Below are 24,855 nucleotides of genomic sequence, written 5' to 3' on the forward strand. Positions count from 1 at the left end.
ATTCAAATATAGTCTTAGACACTCACTAGTTTTGTGATCCTGGGAAAGGCAATAAACCTCATTTTGTTTGTTTACTCAGCTATGAAATGGGAATGATATTAGAAACACCCTCACAGATTTGTTGTGAGGAATATATGTGATAATATTTGTAAAGCACTTAGTATGGTGCACAAGAGCATAGGACAAAGTAGGTACTTAATAAGGTCTTCATTCCTTCCTTCATTCTTGTGTAAGCAAATTACGTTATCTCTTTGAAGTTTAGCTGTCTTATCCATAAAATGAAGAGGTTTAGATGATCTCTAAAGATATTTCTATCTATCTATAGATAAATATCTATCTATATCTCTCTGCCTATGTTCCATTGAAAAAATATAGCAACATAAAATTGAAATTTACTTAGAGTCAAAGTCTTGGAAGATGGTTAAATTAAGTTAGAGATGGAAAAGGCTTATATGTTTGTGTTGTTAGAGATTTAGAGCCAGAACAAATTTCCTTAAATTATAAAAATGGAATGATACTTTTAAAAGAAAATAGGGGGCACCTAGGTGGTGCAGTGGATAGAGCACCGGCCCTGGATTCAGGAGGACCTGAGTTCAAATCCGGCCTCAGACACTTGACACTTACTAGCTGTGTGACCCTGGGCAAGTCACCTAACCCCAATTGCCTAACCAAAAAGAAAAAAAAGAAAATGATCACAGTCTAATTCTGCCTTGCTAAAAGCTGTGGGCAGATCTAAGGGTCTAAATCTTAGTAGGCCTGTACCATACCGAAAGAGACAAGAAGCAAATGGACTGCCATGTCAAGGTCAACAAATAGATTTATCAGGGTATAAATTGATTTAAATAGCAAATTATTTATCCGGACATTTGCTTGGTTGGTAGGAATATATATTTTATACCTCAAAACCATGTGAAGCTATTACTAGTTTTTCAGATTAAACAAGAGTAGACATTCCTCATTTTGAGTAAACCCTATAAGAATGTTACCTATATATAACACTATACTTTGTATTTGGATTAGTTTTATGGCAGGTCTTGGTTAAAGAAAAAACATAGTAATTCCTGGAACTATCCTCAAATGAAGCACTCCCATCTCCCCCCATCCACCCACACATAAACTCCAACCACTTTTAAAAGGCATGGTACTGGGGCACCTAGATGGCGCAGTGGTTAAAGTGCTGGCCCTGGATTCAGGAGCACCTGAGTTCAAATCCAGCCTCAGACACTTGACACTTACTAGCTGTGTGACCCTGGGCAAGTCACTTAACCCCCGTTGTCCCACACAAAAAAAAACAAAAAAAAACCCAAAACAAAACAAAAAATAATAGACATGGTACTATTTTGTTAAGACCTCTAAAAATAAGATACATTTTTTTAAAATAAGAGAAGATGCTAAGGATCTAACTCTAAGTGGTCATATTGTCTTTGAAATATTACAGTTTGCACATGTCACATATATCTTTATCACATATATACAGACACATAGAAAAGGTTTCTGTTTGGTTCACTGTAGTTTTCTGATGAGACATATTAAATTTATAATATTTATTGTTTGGAAAATAACATTCTATAAAACTTAATTTTACATATATTTTTTCAAGACTCCCTCTATAAATTGAAGATTTCCTGTAATCTGATTCTGAATATTATCGTTGGTTTGACAGGGAAGATCTTCAGACGTATTGTAAGCTGAAGGCTTTTGAATCTGGACAACTCTTTTCACCTATTGAGAGAAAGCAAAGTTATTAACAACATCTCTTGTGATGATAAAGTCACATAGCATGTTCTTGTAAAACAGAACTTGGGATCCAGAAACCTAGGTTCAGATACTACTTCAGATATTTATTAGCTATATAATGGTATACAAATCATAACTTCTCCAAAATGGGTATGATTGTTTCATTCCTTAGCTCACAGAATTGTTGTGAAAAAAAACAAAACACTTTGCAAACATGAAGGCAATATATAATTTTTTTTTTTTTAGTGAGGCAATTGGGGTTAAGTGACTTGCCCAGGGTCACACAGCTAGAAAGTGTCAAGTGTCTGAGGCCGGATTTGAACTCAGGTACTCCTGACTTCAGGGCCGGTACTCTATTCACTGTGCCACCTAGTTGCCCTGGCAATATATAATTGTGAATTTTATTAAAATATTTGACAAGGTCTGAGCAACTAACTTCCCAATTCAAAACCAAATATCCAGTAACTTTGATAAACATACCTTTTGGCTCTGTGACCACTTCTAGGTAGATTTGTTGATATTTAAGTTCCAAACTTGTTTTTCATTTTAACTAATGAACTATAAAAGAAAAGTATAGTGTTTACTATTGTAAATCTGATTTTGTATGTGAGTGGGGCTCAAAGCCTGCTAGGAGAGTCTCCTGGGACTTTAATGGAAAAGATCAGCATATACTCATATAAATTCAAAAAAAATCAAAATAAAATCCTGAGGCTTTCACCTGGTATTATTTCAGGATGATTGTTTTCATTTCATTCCTTTATACTTTCAGTACCAAAGGAACTATGAACCACAATGTGTATCATAATGACATTTTCCTCTTCATCTTAACAAATACATGTCCAATACCAATGTATTTTTCATTCCAAAAAGGAATATATTTTATGTATCTATTACTTTTCTGTTTTCAACATAAAATCTAAAAGGGAATATATTTAGTAAGGATAATTTGAATGCAAAGGTACTGCTATCTTGGTCATTTGCACAATGAGATGGATCTTGGGATATTTTTTAACTCTTCCATTATAATGTAATTTTTTTCCTCAAATTTATCTTATAAACTTTAAAGCTGAGACTTTTAATGAATAATTTTTTATTTTTATTCATAACATAGGACACAATTAAAATGTTATTTGGCATAGGCACATTTTAAAAGCAGTTTGTATTCATAAAATTTCATCAAAGAAGTGTGATCTAGAAAAAGGTATTTCACACTCCACTCCCTTAAATTAAAGACTTCACTGCAGAGAAAAAGGTTTCAGGCAATAATTTATGATCTGCTATTTCATACCTCTGCTAGAAATATGACTTCATGAATTATTTATATTTGGCTATGCCATTAATAAGCACAATACCATGCATTTCTATAGTGGTTCAGGATGAGATACTTGATTCCCTCTTGTCTCCCCCCCCAAAAAAAAACCACCAACAACCCACAAACTAAAACAGAAAATAGAACCTTTAGGCAAATAGAATAACCTATACCTGTCGGCATACTCCAATCAATTATACTCAGTAAGTTCATTAATTTGTATCTTTTTCTTTTAAAGCATATAGAAAAACAAATTTAAAATGTTTCCTAATCCATCATTCTAATTTTAAGACTGAAAGAGGTTAAATTATTTGCCCAAGAACATTCAAATACTAAGTAAGAGTACTAGGATTCAAATCCAAGTCCACTGGCTCTAAATATAACATCATTCTTATTGTAGCAGAATGTTTTTTCTAGGCATAGGTAAGGAGGAATGTTTGAAACCCACATCTTTCTGAAAGGGGACACAGTAAAATTATATTTAAATATTTCCCAAATCATCAGTCTAAAATTGACCAAATAAAGATTGTAAGTCATGACAAAATATACCCTGGTATTACTTCCTCCTCTCCCTCATCAAAGATTAATTTGCTGTACAGATATGGATGATGACAAGGTAGGGAAAAATTCCTGGAAGACTGAGTCCCATAAATACCACTTCTGAATAGGTTGGAATAAAACTCTCAGACTTTGCCAATATGGGAAAGAGAGAGGAACTCTGGTTTTGTGTGATGTCCATGTTGTTATGTCTTAGGTTTGTAGAGCTAGCACAGGAAGGAATTTCAGAGATTATCAATTAGTTCTCCCCTAATTTTACAAATGAATAAACTGAGGTCCAGAGAGAAGTTATATGCACAGGGTCATACAGATAGTATGTACAGGCCTGAGATTCTAGTTCAAGTTTTTCCCTTTACCTTCAAGCTGTGTTTTTTCTATTGCAGAACACTGTGTGTCTATAGGTTTAAGAAGAGAATGCTTCTTAAAAATGTGATGAATCTTTTTGAAGGAAAAATAAAAATATATTGCAAACAAAATCAACAAACATTCACTTTTTATCCTTATTCTTTGTCTTATTAGTAAAGTCAAGGTATGCCTTTGGCTGCCACTGTTTAGTTATGTACTATAATTTCTCCTGTGTGATTCATTTAGTGTATGTGTCATCACAATTCATCAATGGGAGTGTGAGTCTCATTGCTGTGGTGCAGGAAAACTGAATGTGTCAGAGGCAAGCTATTTAATTAGGGAGGTTCTGTTTATACCAAAATACCTTAGTGGAGTAATCAGCAACAAATACCATGAAGGTAAATGTTGGGTAAACATCAGCTAGTTTAATTATGTTTGGGCAATATTAAATTCCTTCCAGAGTTTAAATCCTATAAGGATCTTTCCTACTTTTTATAAATAAGACACATTCACTATGTTGGTAGTTTGTCAAAGACATATGTGTTCTGACTTATAATGAGTTAACTGAACTTTGCATTACCTTACATTTGGAAAGGAGGATAGAAAAAATCAGGTTGAAGAGGGGAGAATGGCAATTCACAGCAGTTTTCATTAAGATGTATTTAAAAAGTAGAATCCATGGAAGTGCTGTTTCTTTGCTTCACCATAGGCAATAATCTATTTTATCAGAAAAGGGAACATTGCTATCTAATGCTGTTTTCTGCAGTATTGCTTCCCTCTTTCTGATTGCCAATGTTAAAAGCCTATTTATTCTCTCCATCACCAATGTTGATTATATGTACCACTTTGTGGAGTAGGGCAGGAAGGCCCAGCAGGCCATGTGCCAGCAGGAAAGTCACAGCATGGGAAAACACATCCAGGTTGGTGGCTGCTAGTTTGTTCGGGTTTAGTGTAGTTTTACTTTCCTTTCACAGGAAAAATTCAAATTCAAGGCTGAAGAAATGTTTGAAAAATGAGATAACTATTACTAATAAAATACTTTTAAAGAACATTACAAATGTGAAATTTTTTCAAGAAAGGCATTCCTTTCCCTAACCCCAAATTAATTTGTATTCTCATCAAAATTAGATTTTTATAAGTAGGTAATCTATCCTTTTGTCTAGTAAAGTTCTCATTGGTATACTATTCTGATTATTTTTCTTTTTTTTCTTTATTTCTTTTTCTTTTCTTTTTTTTTTTTGGTGAGGCAATTGGGGTTAAGTGACTTGCCCAGGGTCACACAGCTAGTAAATGTTAGGTGTCTGAGGCTGGATTTGAACTCAGGTCCTCCTGAATCTGGGGCTGGTGCTCTATCCACTGCGCCACCTAGCTGCCCCAATAGCCTGATATTTTTTTTTTAATTTCAGTAAAGAAAATATAACTAAGTTCTTCCAAATAATTTTGCTAGAATCCCGTATAATAACTGGTGATGGAAAAAAAAACAACACTAAGTAAACAATTTGCATTTGGGAGCTTTAGAATTACTTTTTTTCTTTTTTCTTTTTGACTGGGGAGAGATAAAGAAACACAGAGAGAGAAAGAAAGGAGGAAGAGAGAAGCAGCAAGAGAGGTATAATGAATAGAGATCCAGCTTCAAGGCAAGACTAGCTTTACATATATTGTGCTGTGACCCTGAGAAGGTCACTTACTTTCAGTGCCGAAAACTGTACTCTAAGATTGTAAGTTGTGGAGAAGACTCTTACTTATTTTGGTCCAAAGAGTTTCCTCATCTGGGAGTAAAATCATCATATCTCAAAATGTCTATACTTCTTCAAGCATGCATACAAATACATATATAATATATATGCATACACACATATGCATGCTTTCATGAATAAATAGATGCAAACATGGTTTGGTACATATATGAGAGAGAAAAGTAAAGAAAAAGATGAACAATTAGGAATAATTGACATAAAGGCAGTTTGAGATTTCATTCTGTTTTTTGTTTTTTAAGCACATTGTATAGTTCTCTTTCTAGTTTCCTCATTGTTTGCTAATAAAATATTTACAATTTGTAAAAGAAGAGCTGTGCTATTTGTTTAAGACAGATGACAATGTTTATAAAAATAGAAGTCAGTAGGAGAAGCAATTTTTCCCCTTCTTTGCTCACACTCCATCTCCAATATTCCTAATCCATCACATAATAAGCACTGTAATATTCATCATTATGTATGCATAAAACTGCTGGCCTTCAGTTCTTCAGTTTCTCTAAAATGAATGAATACATTTGTCTTCATTAGTTGAACATAATGCACAAAATGGATGCAAATTATGTATCCTTCTGCAGGTCAAATCTTGGATAAAAATGAATTCCATTCTTTTATAACACGAACAGCATTCTTTAAATGCTGGGGGAGTGATTTTGTGCTTCTATGTTTAAATTTTAAAATTTTAAAGGATTTTTTAAAAAAGAAATTCATCGTATAGCTTAATAAAAGTCATTATCCCTGGGGTGAGAGTGGGGAATTGGGAAAGGGGGAAGATGGAGACTAGGCTTTGTGTCATTATAAATTTTAGCTTATTGGGACCCAAACTCACACATAATTCTTTTTGAAACATATAGTTATACTGTATTCGACTTGCTTGTAGTTGAGCTGGTTAACCTAGTTGATTAAAGCTTTGGTCTGATATGGTTCCTTTAAAAGAATTTTTTTAAAGACAAGTAAAAGGGCAACCCAGTCTTTAAAAAATACTATCACAAGTATATGCCTTGTTTAATTCTTTCCCAAAATAGGTGAAAGTGTCACCCAGGTAATAAGATGTATGAGGTCAAATTTGAAGTCAGGTCTTCCTGACTTCAGGCCTGGCTCTTTGTCCACTATATCACCTAGCTGCTTCTAAGCAGTCTGCAAAAGTGTCTTCAAATAGAGGGTGTTTCCATAATGCAGAAAAAGTCAATTTGCAAAAGAGAGACAAACCTTTGTTCAAAACCAAAGACTTATTGGCTTTGAAAGAAGACATTTATCTAAATTTCATCAATCTGTGTGCATAAGTCTCTGGCAAATCCCTGATTTTGTTAACTCTTAATGCCTTTGTGTTAGTTTGTGATGAATTTTGGTGGAGAATGATTATATGTTGATTTAGGCAAATATGTCACACACAACAGAATTAAAGGAGGTTTTACTTAAAGGTTATTCATTGATGTAACATCTTTTAGTATTGACTAGCATAATAGCCTAGCTATGCATTGACACTATAGCAAAGGAGTTTAGCCTGGCTGCTGCATGATTTCATCCATGCTTCAGCTAAATGCTACATATTCCCTAGAGAATGCCACACGAAGACAGGTGATCTGTATAGGGACAAGGTTTGGACCTGTAATTTCATTGGTATAGGAAACTCCCTCTATGAATGTAGGCAGATACCTTTTCTGCAACTCAGTCTTGAATAGAATTGCTTGGATAAATGAAAGTTTAAGTGACTTCCCTAGGATTGTGTATCTACAGTGTAGTAAAGAACTTGAACCCACATCTTACAGGTACTGAGGCTGGCTTTCTATCTACTTCACTATGCTGCTTCTCATCTGGATGATTATAGATGTTAAAAATCATATATATATATATATATATATATATATATATGTGTGTGTGTGTGTGTGTGTGTGTGTGTGTATACACATATATATACATATACACATATATATATGAAGGGCCTCTATTAGTAAAGAATAAGTAAGCTTTCATATGTAATATTCCTTAATGGCCCATAGATTTACCATTTCACAATTTGCTGAAAGATGTCAAGTATTGCATAAGATGCGGTATGATCTACACAGTTGGAGAGGATACCCTTACTAACAGAGTATCCAAAAATGGAATAGCACCCACATTTTTGGAAGAAAATTTATAACTAGAAGAGCATCCATAGAAAGGCAACAATGAAGTTCTTTGAGTCCATGACATGTAAAATATTGACTAGAGGAACTAAAGATATTTAGTCTAGGAATAAGAAGGCTCAAAGGAAACAAGATTGCTATTTTCAAGTATTTGTGAAATTTCTGTATGGAAGAAAAATTAGATTTTTCTGTTTGGTCCCAGAAGGTAGTAATAGGAGTAATGAGAAGTAGCAAGGAGTCAAATTTAGGTTTCGTATTAGGAAAAACTAACAAACTAACAAAAACTTTCCTAATATTTAGCACTTTCTCCAAATCAGATAATTTCCCCACTAATGGAGATCTTCAACGGGTTATGTCTTACACACAGACATACATCATATTGGAGGTCTCTGGGTATAGAATTAGTGTCACTTGCATCATAGGTTGTAGGATTGTAGTGAGGTACTTAAGCATGTGGTGTTGTTCAGTCATTTCAGACATATCAGACACTTTGTGGCTTGATCTGGGGTTTTCTTGGCAAAGATACTAGAATGTTTTGCTATTCCCTTATCCAATTCATTTTACAGATGAGGAAACTGAGACAAACAGGCTTAAGTGACTTCCTGGTGTCATGCAGATAATAGGTGTCTCAGGCTGGATTTGAACTCAGGTCTTCTTGGCTCCAAGCCCCAAGCCCCATATCCTGTAACACCTAGTTACCCACTTAAACATGTACTAGGTGCTTACTAAATGTATATCAATGTCAGAACAGAAAAAAAGTATATAACTCCATTATATGCTACTAGCATTCATTCACCTTTCCTCTTTTTTCCATACCAGTAGGATTTTCTAGACAGGAAATGCAGAGTATGAACAAAAGAAAATTGCTGAGATTCATTCTATGCAATTTAGACATTGTTATGATACAATTTTAATAAATCTAGATGAAAATCTTTAAGTAAAGCTGTTATATTATCTCAGAGCTAGAATCTTTTAGGCAGCCTGCAAAAGTAGATTCAAAGAGAGGGTGTTCCCATAATGTAGTTAGGATTCTTGTTCATATATGGATCAGATTAGATAATCACTGAGACTCCTTCCCATTCTGAAATCCTGTGATTTTCTGACAGGGTCAAAGCTCCGATGAAGTATTAAATTCAGTAATACAAGGAAACCTAGTGTTAAGGGCTAAAATTCTAGCTAGTCTGTCTAAAATATCTAATGAGTGGTCGCCAATAAATTATAAGCTTTAGCAAGAGTTAGGTTTTTAAGTATTTATTAAGGAGAATAAGAATTTGGTAAAGAGAGAGAGAAAGGCCTAGATTCCTATCTATTAAAGGGAGAGCACATTTCTAGCTCCCTTCTCCGCCAGCGTCCTCAGGAAAAAGCCCCAGAGTCAGCGCCAGTCTCTTCCTTCCTCCTCCCACTAGTCCGCGTCACTTCCTCCCAAAGAAAAGACTCCTGGTCTTGCCCTCAAAGACCTTCGCTTCATGGGCAGAACTCTTCTACAGTAAGTATCCAGCAGGTGCCGTCATTCCAATCGTTACAGTCCCCCCTGTTGTTCCTCAAGAAACAAAATGTTTCCTTGATGGAACAGTAAAAACAATATAATAACTATTGCTAACTAATAATATGTGAACAACAATATAGAAAAGGAAGAGAGGAAAGTTTTGTCCAGAGGGGCGATTTTTTTTTTGTCCTCATGAACCGACGCTTTGACATTAGTCTTGCAAAGGGAGGGCCTCTGCAGAGAATACATGTTACAGATGGTGTATATTATAACAGAAAGAGAAAAAAACAACAAATCAAAACTGTTCATTTAAAGTCTCTGAAAGTCTTTTCTCAGATGTCCTCTAGGTGTAGTCGTGGAATGGAAGTCTTTTCAGGGGTTGATGTGTGGATGCTGGTAATCAGCCAGGAAATTTCCTACAAAATTGAGCTTAACACAACTTTAAAATAGCTTTGTCAATAATCAAATCAAACAATGAAAGTTTTCAAAAACATGTCTAAGGGAATTCAGAATCTTAGTTGTTACACATGAAACATATAATAAAACAAAAATTGAACCATTCTTTAAAATTATAATATTACTATAGTTCCCCCCTTATGGAGGGTAATTGAGAAGACAATTGCTGTGATATTAATTTTTTAAAATAATTTTTATCTTTGTTTCATCATTTTTTGCATCATCTGCCTAATTATCCTCATGCCATTATGAGAAATTTAAAAATCTAATATAATTGGTAACAGGTGTCAAGGCCAAATTCAACACTGTATTTATCATGACACCTGAGATAATTATGGGGGTTACCATAAAAGAACAGAGAAATGATGGGATATGAGCATTCCCACACTTGAGCAATATGTACTGTCCATGCAGTATGCCAGGCTTAAAATAGGTGGATGGAATATATGTCCATGCCACCGAACATATTGGAGGAAACTGAGTCAGACTTAATCAGATGCATGGGATTGAGATGTCCATGGCATCAGGCATATAGGAGGGAGCATAGAAGCCAGGTATAGAAGTGAGATGGGTGGGATGAATACTTCCAGCCATCTGTACAATATTGTGGGGAAAAAGAGAATAAAATATTAAACCAAGAGAATCCAACCTCAACATTTGTCAAAAGCCGTTCCCTCGGCCATACCTTGACTTCATGCATGTCTCCCCTCATGTGACTGTTCAGTGTCTGCTCTTGCATGTATTCCTCTTGTGATTGGATGGCATCTTGGCCAACTGGCATCTGATAACTCAGAATAAAGGCAATTAATGTCTTAAATGATAAGTTCCCATAATCCAAGTCTCATATGGATTTAAAATTGAGGATAATAAATGATTGCAAAAAATGTGAATACATCTTGACTCAGAACACAATATATAATTATGCAACAATTTCAAATAATACCCCTTTTTTTTAACTTAGTATACAATTACTTTTTTGAAAAATCTGAACATATTTAAATACAAGTTAAAGCACAACACAATCTCAAAGAACTTTTTTTTTTTTGAAAAAAGAAAACTTTTACAAATGTTCCCCTCTTTTTTTTTTTTTTTTGGGGAATATGCTTATCAAAAATAATACTTCTAGAATCAATTTACACTTGCCATGGCAACCAATTTGCCAAGGAAATGCTTTAAAGAGTTTGATCAAATAATCAGTTGAGAAAAAATAACAAAAACAAACAACTCAGAATATGGGAGCACAATGCTCCTAGAATTAACATTGTATTATGAAATCAAAACCATCTTGTAATGTTTCAAAATTAGAGAGATGAATAAATAGAAAAAAAATACACATGGAACAATAAAAGACAATGAAATTCAAACTAGGGAAATCTAAATGAATGTGAACTTAATATTAATAAGAGTATTATAAAATATAAACTTGATCACATGACTATAAAAAGCTTTTACAAATATTCTCCTTGTTTTAAAAACTAAGTATGACACAATCTCAAAAGCATTAAAATCTCTATAAAAATAAACCCATACCATTAATTTCAAAATGTATATTTAATAGCACAGAAATCCTATGTAACCTCTGAACTGACATTAATAATCTGAGTGAATTCAGAACACTCTTGATTCCGATATCTAAAATCCCCAATACTCATATCAATACCTTGCTGCTTACTTCTACATTTCTGTAAAATATATACCCTTCCATGGCAAAAGAAGCAGAGTCTTGAACTATGTTGATTGTCATTCTTATTCAGCTTAAGTTTTTCTTCTTTAACCCCTCTATATTGTCTGTTGGGCTTTTCACCATACAAATGCTTTATAAGATTACTAATTAAAGACAAAAGCAGGTTAGCAAAATTATGAACAAAACGAGCATATCTGGAATTTAAAGAGTTTTCTAAGATTGTCTCAAAAGCACAGCCAGGCCGGGGAAGGGCTGAGCCTGAAGCTGCAAATGCAGGTAGAAAAAGTTGAGCATGCGCATCAGATCTCTGGACTTCCCAGGCAGGGGAAGCTATGGGCTTGGCCATAGGAGGAGTAGAGGGTGGGGTCTGGAGAGGAGGGGAGGGACCAGAGCAATTTGAATCAGACTTGATTTTGAACTCAGGCCTGGATTCCTCTTCCCCACTTTGCCTCCAGGTGCTAGGGGATTAAAAGCTTCTAGAGGGTGGGTCATTGCCTCCAGGCATGCAAAATTAAAGCAACAATTACTGTTAGAACTGGGAAAAGCTGCGGGAATCTCTTCAGGTTTCTCTGAAAAAGCATGGTTGGGAGAGGGAGAGATATTTCCTTGTGTGAGTAAGTTGCTGGCTCTTTTAACAAAAATAAAAAGAAAAATAGAAAATCCACAAAAACAAAGCATTAACATGATCTTATCTCCCATTTGTCTGGTTAAACAGACTAAAATCAAAAATAGGGTAATTAGGGAGTTTAAAAGGTCCATTCGAAAAAATTTAAAGGGAAAACACAGCCAGTACGCCAGTACGCCAGTACTTGGCAGTTAAAGGGAGAGGGTAGAGAAAATGCCTTACCCAACCAGAAGATCAGAAGACTGAGGTTTAGCTTTCCTCTTCGTGGTCAGCCATCTGTTAAGGGCTAAAATTCTAGCTAGTCTGTCTAAAATATCTAATGAGTGGTCGCCAATAAATTATAAGCTTTAGCAAGAGTTAGGTTTTTAAGTATTTATTAAGGAGAATAAGAATTTGGTAAAGAGAGAGAGAAAGGCCTAGATTCCTATCTATTAAAGGGAGAGCACATTTCTAGCTCCCTTCTCCGCCAGCGTCCTCAGGAAAAAGCCCCAGAGTCAGCGCCAGTCTCTTCCTTCCTCCTCCCACTAGTCCGCGTCACTTCCTCCCAAAGAAAAGACTCCTGGTCTTGCCCTCAAAGACCTTCGCTTCATGGGCAGAACTCTTCTACAGTAAGTATCCAGCAGGTGCCGTCATTCCAATCGTTACACTAGAAATTGAGGTTCTTTGTTTAGGTCTTTGAGACTAATATGTTTTTTAATTTAGCAAGCTTAGAAGTGAAGTTCCTTAAAATAACTTATTTGGGATTAATGCATGCTAAGAGGTTGCTATTATGGGCCATATTTCAAAATTTACACAGATAATTGGGGAAGTGATAAACCTGAAAAAGGCTAACGTTATAGATTCTTTATAGTCCACACCAAGGAGACTAATACGAAGCTCTCTATATTCTTTGATTAGACCATCTTTAACTAAGAGCATAAAAAAAACACCAACAGCTTTCATAACAAAATGACAGCAGCACTTAAAGACATATAAAAATCTGACAAGATATGCTAAACTGAACTAATAAGATAGGGCAGTATAGTGGAAAGTATTAAAGGGTTTTCGAATCAGAGGATCTGGGTTCAAATCCCACCACTGATGTTTTGTGACCTAGAAGAAGTTACTTAAGCTCCTTTTGTCTCAGTTTCCTTATGTCTAAGATGAAGGAGTTGGATTATAACTTTATATTATCCCCTTTAACTTCATCCAGATGTGATGAAAATAGGATTTGCCAACTATCTAGAAGATATGTTGGGGAATTTTTCTCATTTGTTCAGCCAGTTCTATTCTCCAACATCAGAGAACCTTTGAATTCAGAGCTGGAAACTCTAAAGTTTATCTGGTTAGCTGCATCTTTTTACAAATGGTAAAGCTGTGTGCCATAAAAATGAAATAGCTTGTATAGTTACAGAGCCAACAGGTGGTGGTTGTTGTTGTTCAGTACTCTCAGTCATTTCTGCCTCTTCATGATCCCTTTTGGGTTTTCTTGGCAAAGATGCTAGAGTGGTTTGCCATTTCAGTTTCCAACTCATTTTACAGATGAGGAAACTGAGGCAAGCAGAGTTAAGTAACTAGTGTCACAAAGCTAGTAAATGTCTGAGGCAGCATTTGAAATCCAGTCTTCTTGACTCCAGGCCCAGTGCTGTATCCACTGCACCACTTAGCTGCCCTATGGTGTTCAGCTAAAACTTCCTAAAAAGAGTATCTTGAATAGGGTCTTAAGTAGAAGATTCAGAAATGTATTTTAAAAAAAATTGTGTGTGTATTTGTGTGTGTGCATTTTAATCTCCCTACATACATCTAAGAAGCATAAAGAATTACAAAAGCACAGAACAATACGATCATTAAAATGAGCAAATTAATAAAATATACTTGATCAGTTGGACCCAAGTTGTCATACTATAATACGAATATCGAGAATAGGGTAATACCTTGGGACAGAAGACATTTAAATATGATTGTTCAGGGCCTATGGAGTTAGTTACTAGGATGCATGCAATATTTTCCTAAACAAAGGATATAAGGAATTATTTTCCTCCTGACCTTTTTAATTGATTTCAGATTGTAGAAACCAGGGCTGAAAGTAAAAGCTTTGACAGGAAAAAAATGGGAGATGACCACAGCATGGTTATGGTGATTTCAGTGTACTCTGCAGTAACTTCAGAGCTTGGTAACTTGCTGTGAAACCTTTTAAAAACGCCATTCATTCATCAATAAGCATCACAAGAAGTTAAAAAGCAATGCTGATTTCATTTGTGACTTTTGTGCCTTCCTGGTGGATAAAAGCATAATAAAAGAAAAAATTGTGGGTTGGTTAAACAAACAAAACTTGATTTATTTTCAGGTTTATACCAATGATATAAGCAGACAACGAGGAATTTTATTCTTTACATTAAGTAGCTATACTGAATATTACCCAGTGCTGGAAAAATTATGAAAACTTCTATCTAAGCAGTAGAATTTTTATGATCATCATCATCTTCATTGTTGTAGTCATCACAGCCATCATGATTGTTATAGCTAACATTTATATAGTGCTTACTATGTGCTACGCACTGTGTTAAGTGCTTTACATTTGTTATCTCATTTGATCCTCACAACAATCCTGGCAATAGGTGCTCTTACTACCCCCTTTATTCATGAGGAAACTCAGTCAAACAGAGTTTGTTACTTACAGCTAGTAAGTGTCCGAGGCCAGATTTAAATTCAGGTCTTCCTGACTCTCCTATATCCCCTACCTTGTTTGATTCTCACAGCAACTGTGAATGGTAGGCAGAGCTTATCATCATCATTATATATGTGAAGGAACTGAACCTCATACAGGCTAAGTGATTTGTTTAAGGTTTCTTTCTGGCAGAGCAACAGCCAGAACTCAAGTTTTCTGACTTCTTGTCCTGTATTCATTCTATTATATCAGAGCTTCTTCACAATAATCCTAAAATAATGTTATTACTTTAAGCCCAGTTTGTTTCCACAAAGAATTAAAGTATAACAAGCTGACAAAACAACATTTTGAGGTAGGTATGAATAAGTATCAGCTCCATTTTACACATGAAGAAACTGAGCCATGGAGAAGTTAAATGACTTGCCCAAGGTTAATTGGATGTTAAGGCTAGACCTTGAACCTGGTCTATGAACTCTTATGTCTAAGGATTTTTGATTTTGTAATGCATTCCATTTGATCATGCATACCATACATTGTCACTGAAGACAAATCTTTATAATTTTTCTTCTAGGCTTATATTTAGTTAAGCCTAATTGCTATCAAAATAATACTCAAGTAGCCCTGTGTGACTTTCATTTTTGAATTAGTTAGTTTTGGTTATTTAAATGCAGCATTGATACCTCTCTTCATGATTTCTTATCCATGTTATTGTATACTATAAGCATTGTTGAAAGTCAGCTTTGAATAGGATCATAGATTTAGAACTGGATGGCATCTTAGAGATCATTGAGTCCAGTCCCTTCATTTTACAGATAGAAAAATGACATCCATATGAGTGAAACAAGTTATCTGAAAGCCACATGGGAATTAAGTGATAGACAGAGCTGGGATGTAAACCCACCTACCTTGACTCCAAATCTATTACTTTTTTTACTGTATCATGCTACCTCCAAGGAACAAAGTTACCTAAAGTGGAACTGCTAGCTATTAACAAAGAAATAAGAAAGTAGTGTTTCATAAGAGGGGCAGCTAGATGGTCTAGATGGTACAGTGTATAGGCCTAGAGTCATAAAGACTCCTCTTCCTGAATTCAAATCTGGATTCAGACACCTACTAGGTCTTTGATCCTGGGCAAGTCACTTAACCCTGTTTTTCTCGGTTTCCTCATCCCTAAAATGATCTGGAGAAGGAAATGGCAAACTGCTCCAGTATCTTTGCCAAGGAATCCTCAAAAGGGGTCATGAAGAATTGGACATTACCAAAAAATGACTGAACAACATCTTGCAAGATCCTTCCTATAATAGTCTGTTTCCCTACATTATAATTCATATACTACTATACTTATTGTTCAGATTCAACCCTCAAATTATGATGTAATATTTGCAGCCAACTTTTCTAGGTAGAAATAGGAAACCACACTCCAGCATCAGCATTGTTTTATGAAACTAAATCAAGGTATTCAGGAGCAGATTTTGAATTTGGGAACCAATGTAGCTGTGTCTACATGGAAAAACAAAAATTCAACTAGTATAGTGAAAATATCAGTCACTTACACCTTTCCTTGTTAACGGATAACCATAATACTCAATATTTAAGCGTAAAAATAAGACATACATATTTAGACTTCCCAGAAAGCTAATTAACACTTTAACTGTGTCTTAAAATGAAAATTTTAGTTGAGATGGTATAGATCACTTTTGGTTCCTTTATCAAAACTAGCAGTGTAAACATTTTTTAACATCTATTTTTAATCCATTTATTTCATGCAGACACGCTTGACAAGACAAACAAGGGAAATTGGAATTAAAATACATTTCAAAATTTCCGTGAAGGTTGATATAAGAAATTAAGGAATGATATGCACAGGCAATGTGGAGAGATGAAATCTGAAGACTAAGTGCATATATCAAACTTTACCACACCATCCCTAAATAAGTTTTAAAATATTCATTGGTTGAACAAGTTTAAAATAGTAGTAAAAGTCTTATATAAAATGCTACTTAGTGGTGAACCTTTGAGTTCATCATACGAGGATTTCTGGGTATGGAGAATCTATCCATCAATTCCAATCTGCCACTTACAACCTCAGGTATTTTACTGGGAACACTTGAAGATTAAGTAACTTGCCCATTGTCACATGACTAGTATGTGTGAGAGATAAAACTTTAACTCAGGTCTTCTTGATTTCAAGGCTAACCTTTTATCCACTGAGTCATGCTACCTCCATAATGGAGTAATAATAACTTGATGTGAAACATACACACACAGAGATAGAGAGACAGACACAGACTAAATATTATAGGATCTTAGGAACACTGATCTAGACCTGAAAAGGGACCTGAGCTGAGAGATGAGGAAACTGATGCCAGGAAACTTAAGTGTCTTATCTAGAGTTATAAAGGCAGAAAGCATCAGAGCCAATAGGAAACTAGTAAATTTCATTCAATAGGCATTTATTAAGTGCCTACTATGTGTTTGACACTGTGTTAGGTATTAGTGATACAAAGGTTTAAAAAACTAAAATAGTATAGCTCTTCATTTCAGGAAGTTCATACTTTATATGACAACTATCTTTATAGGCTGTTATATGTGTAGAAATCATTGTTCATGATTCAATTTGCTGTCCTCCCTTGTTCAGGTATCACTCTCTCCTGGTTCTCCTTCTATCATTCCAAGCATTCTTTCCCTATTTCATCCCCAAAGTTTCTGTCCTTTGCCTTATTCTGTTTTCTAGCCTTGGCAATTTAATTTCTTTCTACCATGGTTTAAACTGTCAGATCTTTTAAGATGGTTAATAACCTATTTTCTCAATCCATACCTCTCTTTTGAGTGCTACAACTTCATTTTCCAAAGTATTTCCATGCATATGTACCACCTCAAATTCACCATATCCTAAATTAAGTGGATAATCCACAACCTGACCACCGCCTTAAACATCTGCCTTCCTCTTTTGGATTTCACTATTTTTGGCAGTAGCATTATCTTTCACTTTATCATCCAGGTTCAGATATTTGAGGTTATCTTTGATTTGTCCTACTTCCTCCCTCACCTTTTATTTCTTGCCAATGACCAAGCATGGTAAATTGTATCTCTGTAATTTCTCTCCTATCCACCCTTCCTCTTTTTACTTTACTTTTATTTCAGTTCTATTTTATTTTATTTTACTTTGAATCCCCATAACCCACCTGGACTATGTTAATAGTCCTCAATCTCTAAGCACTTTCCCCCATTTCCCAGTTCTTCCTCCTCCAAAGTTCATTCAGTTTTCAGAATAGTCATGTATCTGCATAGTTTCTTATGTATATATATATATATATATAATTGCTCTACTTCAAAGCCTTCAGTGGCTCCCAATTCTCTATCATTCTAAAATCTAACCAGAGCCATGTCTTTCCATACAAGTAAGTAAAACGTCATTGAGCCTATTTTCTTTTTATGGCCATGTTTAGTAATGGAGTTACAATGATATGAAGAAATGTGTTGCTGTTGTTGTTGTTGTTGTTGTTGTTGTTTTGGGAAGTTACAGAAACAGTTGGACCATTTTAGATGAATGCACCAAGAAATCAGTCAACAATAGTCCACTCCCTTAAACCAGTTATTTAGCTGAAATAGATTAAATATATGATTAAAATGAGTATATGTTTATGGCATATAAAAATTACTATACCTCCTACACTCTTACAATTTTAACTTTTGGAAGAGGTTCTTATAAAACGTAAAACATAAATTCTAAGAACTAATTATTAGAGCTAATATTTATCTGCCTTACTCTTTGAAGAATGTGTTTGTGATGGTGAAAGCATTCTACAAAATATATTGCAAAATATATTTCAGTTTCAGTTCAGAAATCTGCCTGTAACATATGTTGATATTGTATATGAGTTAAATATACAAGACAAGCTTTCTTAGGATAGTTTCTGCTCTCCAGGGACCTTGAGTCAGTTATTTGAAGGAATCATCACTACATGGCACTACTGTATTTGGTAGCCTAGCAACCTGTTTCTTTTCAGTTGAATGGGATATAGAGGAACTCTCAATATTAGTCATCTGAAGAATGTTTTGATTGTCAATATGCCTACAATATGCAAAATCCTTTGCTAAATATAAGAGATAGAAGTCAAAGCAAAACAAACCTAAGACCAGTATCTGACCTAAAATATGCCACCTTGGAAGAGGGAGATGCAATATGCAAAGATATAAAAATATGTAGGATAATTTGAATAATCGTAAGGATTTAATAGGAGAAACAGGATAGTTTGTCTAAATGAGATGGCATATTAGATGAGTCTTGAAGAATCTAAGGCTTCTGAGAGATAGAAGCAAAGAGGGAGAAATTTCTAGGCTTGCTGGAATGCTTTTCATGACAGGGGCAGCTAGGCAGCATAATGGATAAAGCACTGGCCTTGGATTCAGAAGGACCTGAGTTCAAATCCAGCTTCAGACACTTGACACTAGCTGTGTAACTCTGGGCAAGTCACATAACCCTCATTGTCCAGCCAACCCCCCCCCCAAAAAAAAAAGCACATGACAGTGGGAAGTATAATGCCAAGTTCAATGAACAAGTGGGTTGGCTTGGCTAGAGGGGTCTGGAAAGGTAGGATGAAATCAGCCTATGAAAGAATCTATATTAGAGTTCGTAGTTTACCCTTGAGGCCACAAAAGATTCTAGTGTAGGAGACTGGTATTTGCTATGGGAAGATTATTTTTACTATTAGGTAGAGGATATATTGAAAATTGGAAAGATTTGAGACAAGCTCACCTAGAGGTGGCAAGGGATGGAACTTCAGTGGTGGCCATATGAGGTTGTGTTGAAGGGATTTCATAGAAGTGCAATTGAAGAAATGTAGTAACTTCTTTGACATGGTAGAAGTGAAGGAGAGAATAGGGTTGAGGATGACTTCAAGGCTAAATTGTGATATTAATCTGAAAATTTCTTGTAACAATTATTATTAGCAACAAGAATATTAAAGAAGTAAAGTAAAATGAATATTTGATTAAACTTAAACCATGTCTAGATCTGTCTGTCTATCTATCTATCTATCTATCTATCTATCTATCTATCTATCTATCTATCTATCTATCTTAATTGGTATTCTGTAACAAACTAGGAAGGCTTACAGTTTGCATTTATATATTTCTTTCCTAGAGAAACCTTGTATATGTCACCTCTAGGTAGCTAGGTGGTTCAGTGGATACAGTATTGAGCCAGGAATCAAGAAGACCTGAGTTCAAATACAGTTTCTGATACTTAGTAGCTCTGCAACCCTGGGCAAGTCACTTAACCTGCTTATCTCAGTTACCTCAAGTATAAAAATAGGAACTATAATATTAGAACATACCACCCCAGGTTGTTGTGAGGATCAAATAAGATAATATTTGTAAAGTGCTTAGCAGAGTGCCGGACATATTGTTAGTCATTCAGTCATGTTTCTTTATGACCCTGTGGACACCAGTGATGTCCTGGTGGTTTTCTTGCCTGATGCATAATAAATGTTTATTTCTTTCTCCCAAAATCCACCTGGAAGTGTGCAGCTCAGCTATATCTTTCAGCCATTTCTGATATTTTAGAACCCCATCTTTCCTCCCCACCCTCACTTCCCAAAATAATTGTAGAGATTGCAAATAAGTCTATTGGACACATAGACTCTCTCTACCTATCTAATTTGTTGCCAGATACTGTTTCTGCCTCCATGGCATCTCTTATCTCTATCAACTTGATTCACATGACCACCACCCTAATTCAGGACCATGTCACCTCACACTCAGACTATTGCGTACCTGGACTATAGTCTCTTGGTCGGTCTCCATATCTCAAGTCTCTTCCCATTCCAAATCAGCCTTAATTCGGCTAATACAATACTTTTTCACACAGTTCTGATCATGTCACCTTCTACTCAATAAACTTTTGTGTTTCCCTACTGCTCTGAAGATCAAATATAATGTCCACTGTTTGGCATTTAACACTCTTAAAAATCAGGTCACTTTCTACAGTTTTATCCTTATTTTTTCTATACTTTAAGATCCAGTTGTATTGGCCCACCTGCTATTCACACATGAGATAGTCCATCTCCCATCTTGCTACTTGTTTAGCTGTTGCCAATGTCTGATCTATTCAGTGTATATCATTATGTTTCTTGTTTAGTCATTTTCAGTCCTGTTTGCCTCTTCATTACCCTATTTTTGGGGTTTTCTTGGCAAAGATACTGAAGTAGTTTGTCATTTCTTTATCAAGCTCATTTTACAGTTGAGGAATCTGAAGGAAACATAGTTAAGTGACTTCCCCAGGGTCACATAGCTAGCAAGTGTCTGAAGCCAGATTTGAACTCAGGAAGCTGAGTCTTCCTGACCCCAGGACTGACACTCTATCCACTGTTTGACCTATCTGCCCTATCATGTATGTACCTAATTATTTACAAGTGGTCTCCTCCACCAGAATGTGAGTTCCTTGGGACCAGAAGTTGGTTTTTTTTGGTTTTTTGTTTGTTTTTCCTTTTTTTTTTTTTTTTTTTTTGGTATACACAGTGCTTAGTATAGTCCCTGGCAAACAGTAAACATTGATAAATGCTTCATGACTGATTGACCAATATTCATACCCTATTATTCTATTAACTTCTTTAAAGTTAGGTTTTTAATGAGCCAAATCACAGGGAGGAGCAAAACATCATTTGGGTCTTTTTTTCTTTTTTTGTAAAGACTGTACAACAAATTATCTCATTCCATGGTTGACTTAGTAATGAAACCAGCACCCCTGTTTAATCCCCCCGCAAAAATAAACCAAACATCACTTTCCTGTGACATAATGAAAGGAAAATATATCAGTATTTTTTTAATATTTTCTTTTTCCTACAATTAAAATTATGATAGATTATAATTAGGAAGTAAAACATGGCTTTCTTCTTAGTGCTTACCAAGAATATATCCTCACCAATTCCACATTCCATTTTCTTTTCCTCAAATAGCTATCATGTTGCTTCTACCTTCCGAAAATAAGGGGTATCATTGATGTCAGATTGAGTCAAACAGAACATCAGAGAACATTAGTAGTTTATTTCATGTGTGTATGGCAGGAACACCAGGCTTTGCTCACACTAGCAAATTATGATATTCACAAACCACAATGGGCCCCAGGAAAAGCACCTGGCAAGGGATCAAGTCGCACCCATCATACATTTCCTTAAGTTTGGAGGTCTTTTGTTGTTGATAATGTAAGGGGAAAAAATAGCATTATTGAAGACATTGGAACACTTTTGCAGTTCAGTAGGAATGACAGGCTGGCAATAAAAATGGTGATTCTTTCAGCATAGCCCAGGAACAGAAATGAGCTGGCACAAAATATTACTTGGCCTACTCCCAATTTGATACATACTTGCAAGTCTGCTTTCCAAGTAACCACCCTGTGAAGTCATGCTTGGTAATCACACCTCCAGAAAAGCAACCACATCAAGCTTTATCAGCCAGACATTGTCATTCTTACAAGTCCTGTCACTGCAAGAGTTATTGCAGAGATGGTGGAGTTGGCTGTAGTTCAGAAGGCCAGATGGGAAAAAAGAAGACTTTTCTATTAGAACTGAAGTGATGCTGTAATTTCAAAGCATCTTCATTTTTGTGGGGAATATGCATGACTCAGCAGATGTTTAACTTAGACTAAAAAAAGATGACTGTCTCCTCTGTTCAGTAGAACCTAAAATTAGATGTGGTGAATGGCCTGTATTTTGATGATATTATATATTCCAATGGATCAGAGGAAAAGGAGTGTAATAAAAAGAATGTTAGATTTAGAGTTTGAAACTGAGTTTTAATAAAAATAAAAATAATAGCATCCTATAACACCCTAAGGTTTCTAAAGCACTTTACATACATTATCTCATTTGATTCTCACAAAACCCTGGGAGGTAGATGATGCTATTTTCCCCATGTTATAGATGAGAAGAAAGGAAGGGAAGGGAAGAAACATTTTTAAACAGTTACTAAGTGACAGGAACTAGGCCAAATGCTTTATAAACATTTGCTCTTTATAAACGTTGTTGTTCAGTCATTTCAATCATTTTTGACTCTTCTTGACCCCATTTTGGTGTTTTCTTGGCAAAAATCCTGAAGTAGTTTGCCATTTCCTTCTCAAGCTCATTTAACAAATGAGGAAACTGAGGCAAACAGGGTTAAGTGACTTGACCAGAATCACACAGCTAGCAAGTGTCTAAGGCCAGATTTCAACTCAGGAAAATGAAGTCTTCCTTACTCTAGGTCCTGTACTCTAATCTCTGTGCCACCTAGTATTATCTCATTTGATGCTTACAGCAAACCTGAGAATTAGGTCCTATAATTATATTCATTTTACAGTTGAGAAAACTGAGGCAGACAGAAATTAAGTTACTTACTTATGGTCACAAGCTAATAATTGTTTGAGAGTATTTGAAATCAAGTCTTCTGGATTCCAAGTCCTGCACTTTATCAAATGTATCACCTAATTGCTCCAAGCTTTGTCCCATACTACCTCATGTGACTTTGAGTCAATCATTTAACATCTTTGGGCTATAGTTTAGTCATCTGTAAAAGGAGGAAAATGAATTAAACAACTTGTAAATTTCTTTCTTGCTTAAAATCTATAATCTCATAAATGGATGCTGTGTGGGAGAATAATAGAAACTTGTTAAAATGTTAAAAAAATTGTATCATTTGTCATTGAATTAGGATGTTATTCAACAAGCATTTATCAGTCTATAATATCTACTAAATTTCTGTGATATAAAGATTATATAAGCAATAGCCCTTGGTATTAAAAAGTTTGCCATATAATTGAGTAGAATGACAGAATGTACACAGAAATTAATCAATAGTTATACAAATAGTAGAGTTCCATTGCCTTAATGGATCTATGATATCATCTATGTGGGCCCTCTCACTAGTGGTGCAGATGACAACAAGGACACAGTTTATTATCTTGGCTAGTCTTTCTCATGTGTTCCCATTAATCCTCCATAGAAGAGCTACCTCTACAGGCTAAAGATCTGGCTTTAATTCTTTTAACATTTTATGGGAACTGGTATAGCATCCCTTCCTATTACTACATGACTTGCTCAAGTCTTTTTCCAATCATATATTTTTCTGAATCATTATGAAATACCCTAAATTAAGCACCAAATGATTGTTATAGACTGCAAATATTATAGGAGTTTAGAGGAAGGAGTGATCACAAAAGGCAAGAAAAAGCATAGTGTAGTGGACAGAATCCTGGACTTGAAGTTTGAATCCCAATACTTGATACTTACTAGCTATGTGATCCTGAGCAAGTCAGTTCACTTTTCTGGGCCTTGGTTTACTCCTATGTAAAATAAGAGGGTTGTACTTAATGACCTTTGGGGTTAATTCTAGCTCTAAATCTATGTTCCTATGAGTCATGAGGGAAGGATTTGTGGAAAAGGTGGTACTTAAAAGAAGTAGTAGAACTTAAACAAATAGAGGAGGGCGGAGGGCAGCCTATAAGAAAACTGTATGAGCAGAGGTAGAAAAATGTTCTGGGGCTAATGGGTTTGTTCAGGGGAGAAATGTGAGATATGGTTTAGAAAATAGATAGGTATAGCTGTATGACCCTGGGCAAGTCATTTAACTCTCATTGACCTGCAAAAAAGAAGAAAGAAAAGAAGAAAAGAAAATAGATAAACATCAGCTTGTGTTTTCCCTTGCATGCCAGATTACTCGTCATAGAACACATAATTTAGAGCTAGAACTAGAGTGATAGATTTAGAATTGGAGGGGACCTGAGAGGTCTTGTAGTCCAGCCCCTTTATTTCATAGATGAGGAAATAGGTCTGGAAAGGTTAGTTAAATAACTTGTCCAGTGGGGACTGTAGTCATAGACCCAGCATTTAAATCCCCGTTGTCTAATGCATTTAAACAAACAAACTTACTAAAGAGCTTTTGAATACTCTCCTGTGGACAATGGGAAATCATCATATAGCAGGAGAATAACATATACAAAGCAGTGTTGGAGGAAAATTAATCTCACAGTGGTGTGGTCTCCTTTAAAAATACAGTATTTGCTCAATATGCTTTTCCCCTTCACGTATTTCTCCCTTAAACAAACAAATGTGCATGTGCACAAACACAAATTTTAAAAAGACAGTTCTCAAAGAT

The 24,855-nt window shown here is 35.3% G+C and overlaps 1 protein-coding gene across 3 annotated transcripts in view; it reads left to right on the forward strand.

Moving 5' to 3' along the window:
• The window catches only part of GRIK2 (glutamate ionotropic receptor kainate type subunit 2), an 823,240-nt gene that overhangs the window by 773,123 nt on the left and 25,262 nt on the right, over positions 1-24,855 (forward strand). The gene's annotated exons all lie outside the window — the stretch shown is intronic.

The sequence above is a fragment of the Dromiciops gliroides genome, chromosome 4, assembly GCF_019393635.1.
Source record: "Dromiciops gliroides isolate mDroGli1 chromosome 4, mDroGli1.pri, whole genome shotgun sequence".
NCBI lineage: Eukaryota > Metazoa > Chordata > Mammalia > Microbiotheria > Microbiotheriidae > Dromiciops > Dromiciops gliroides.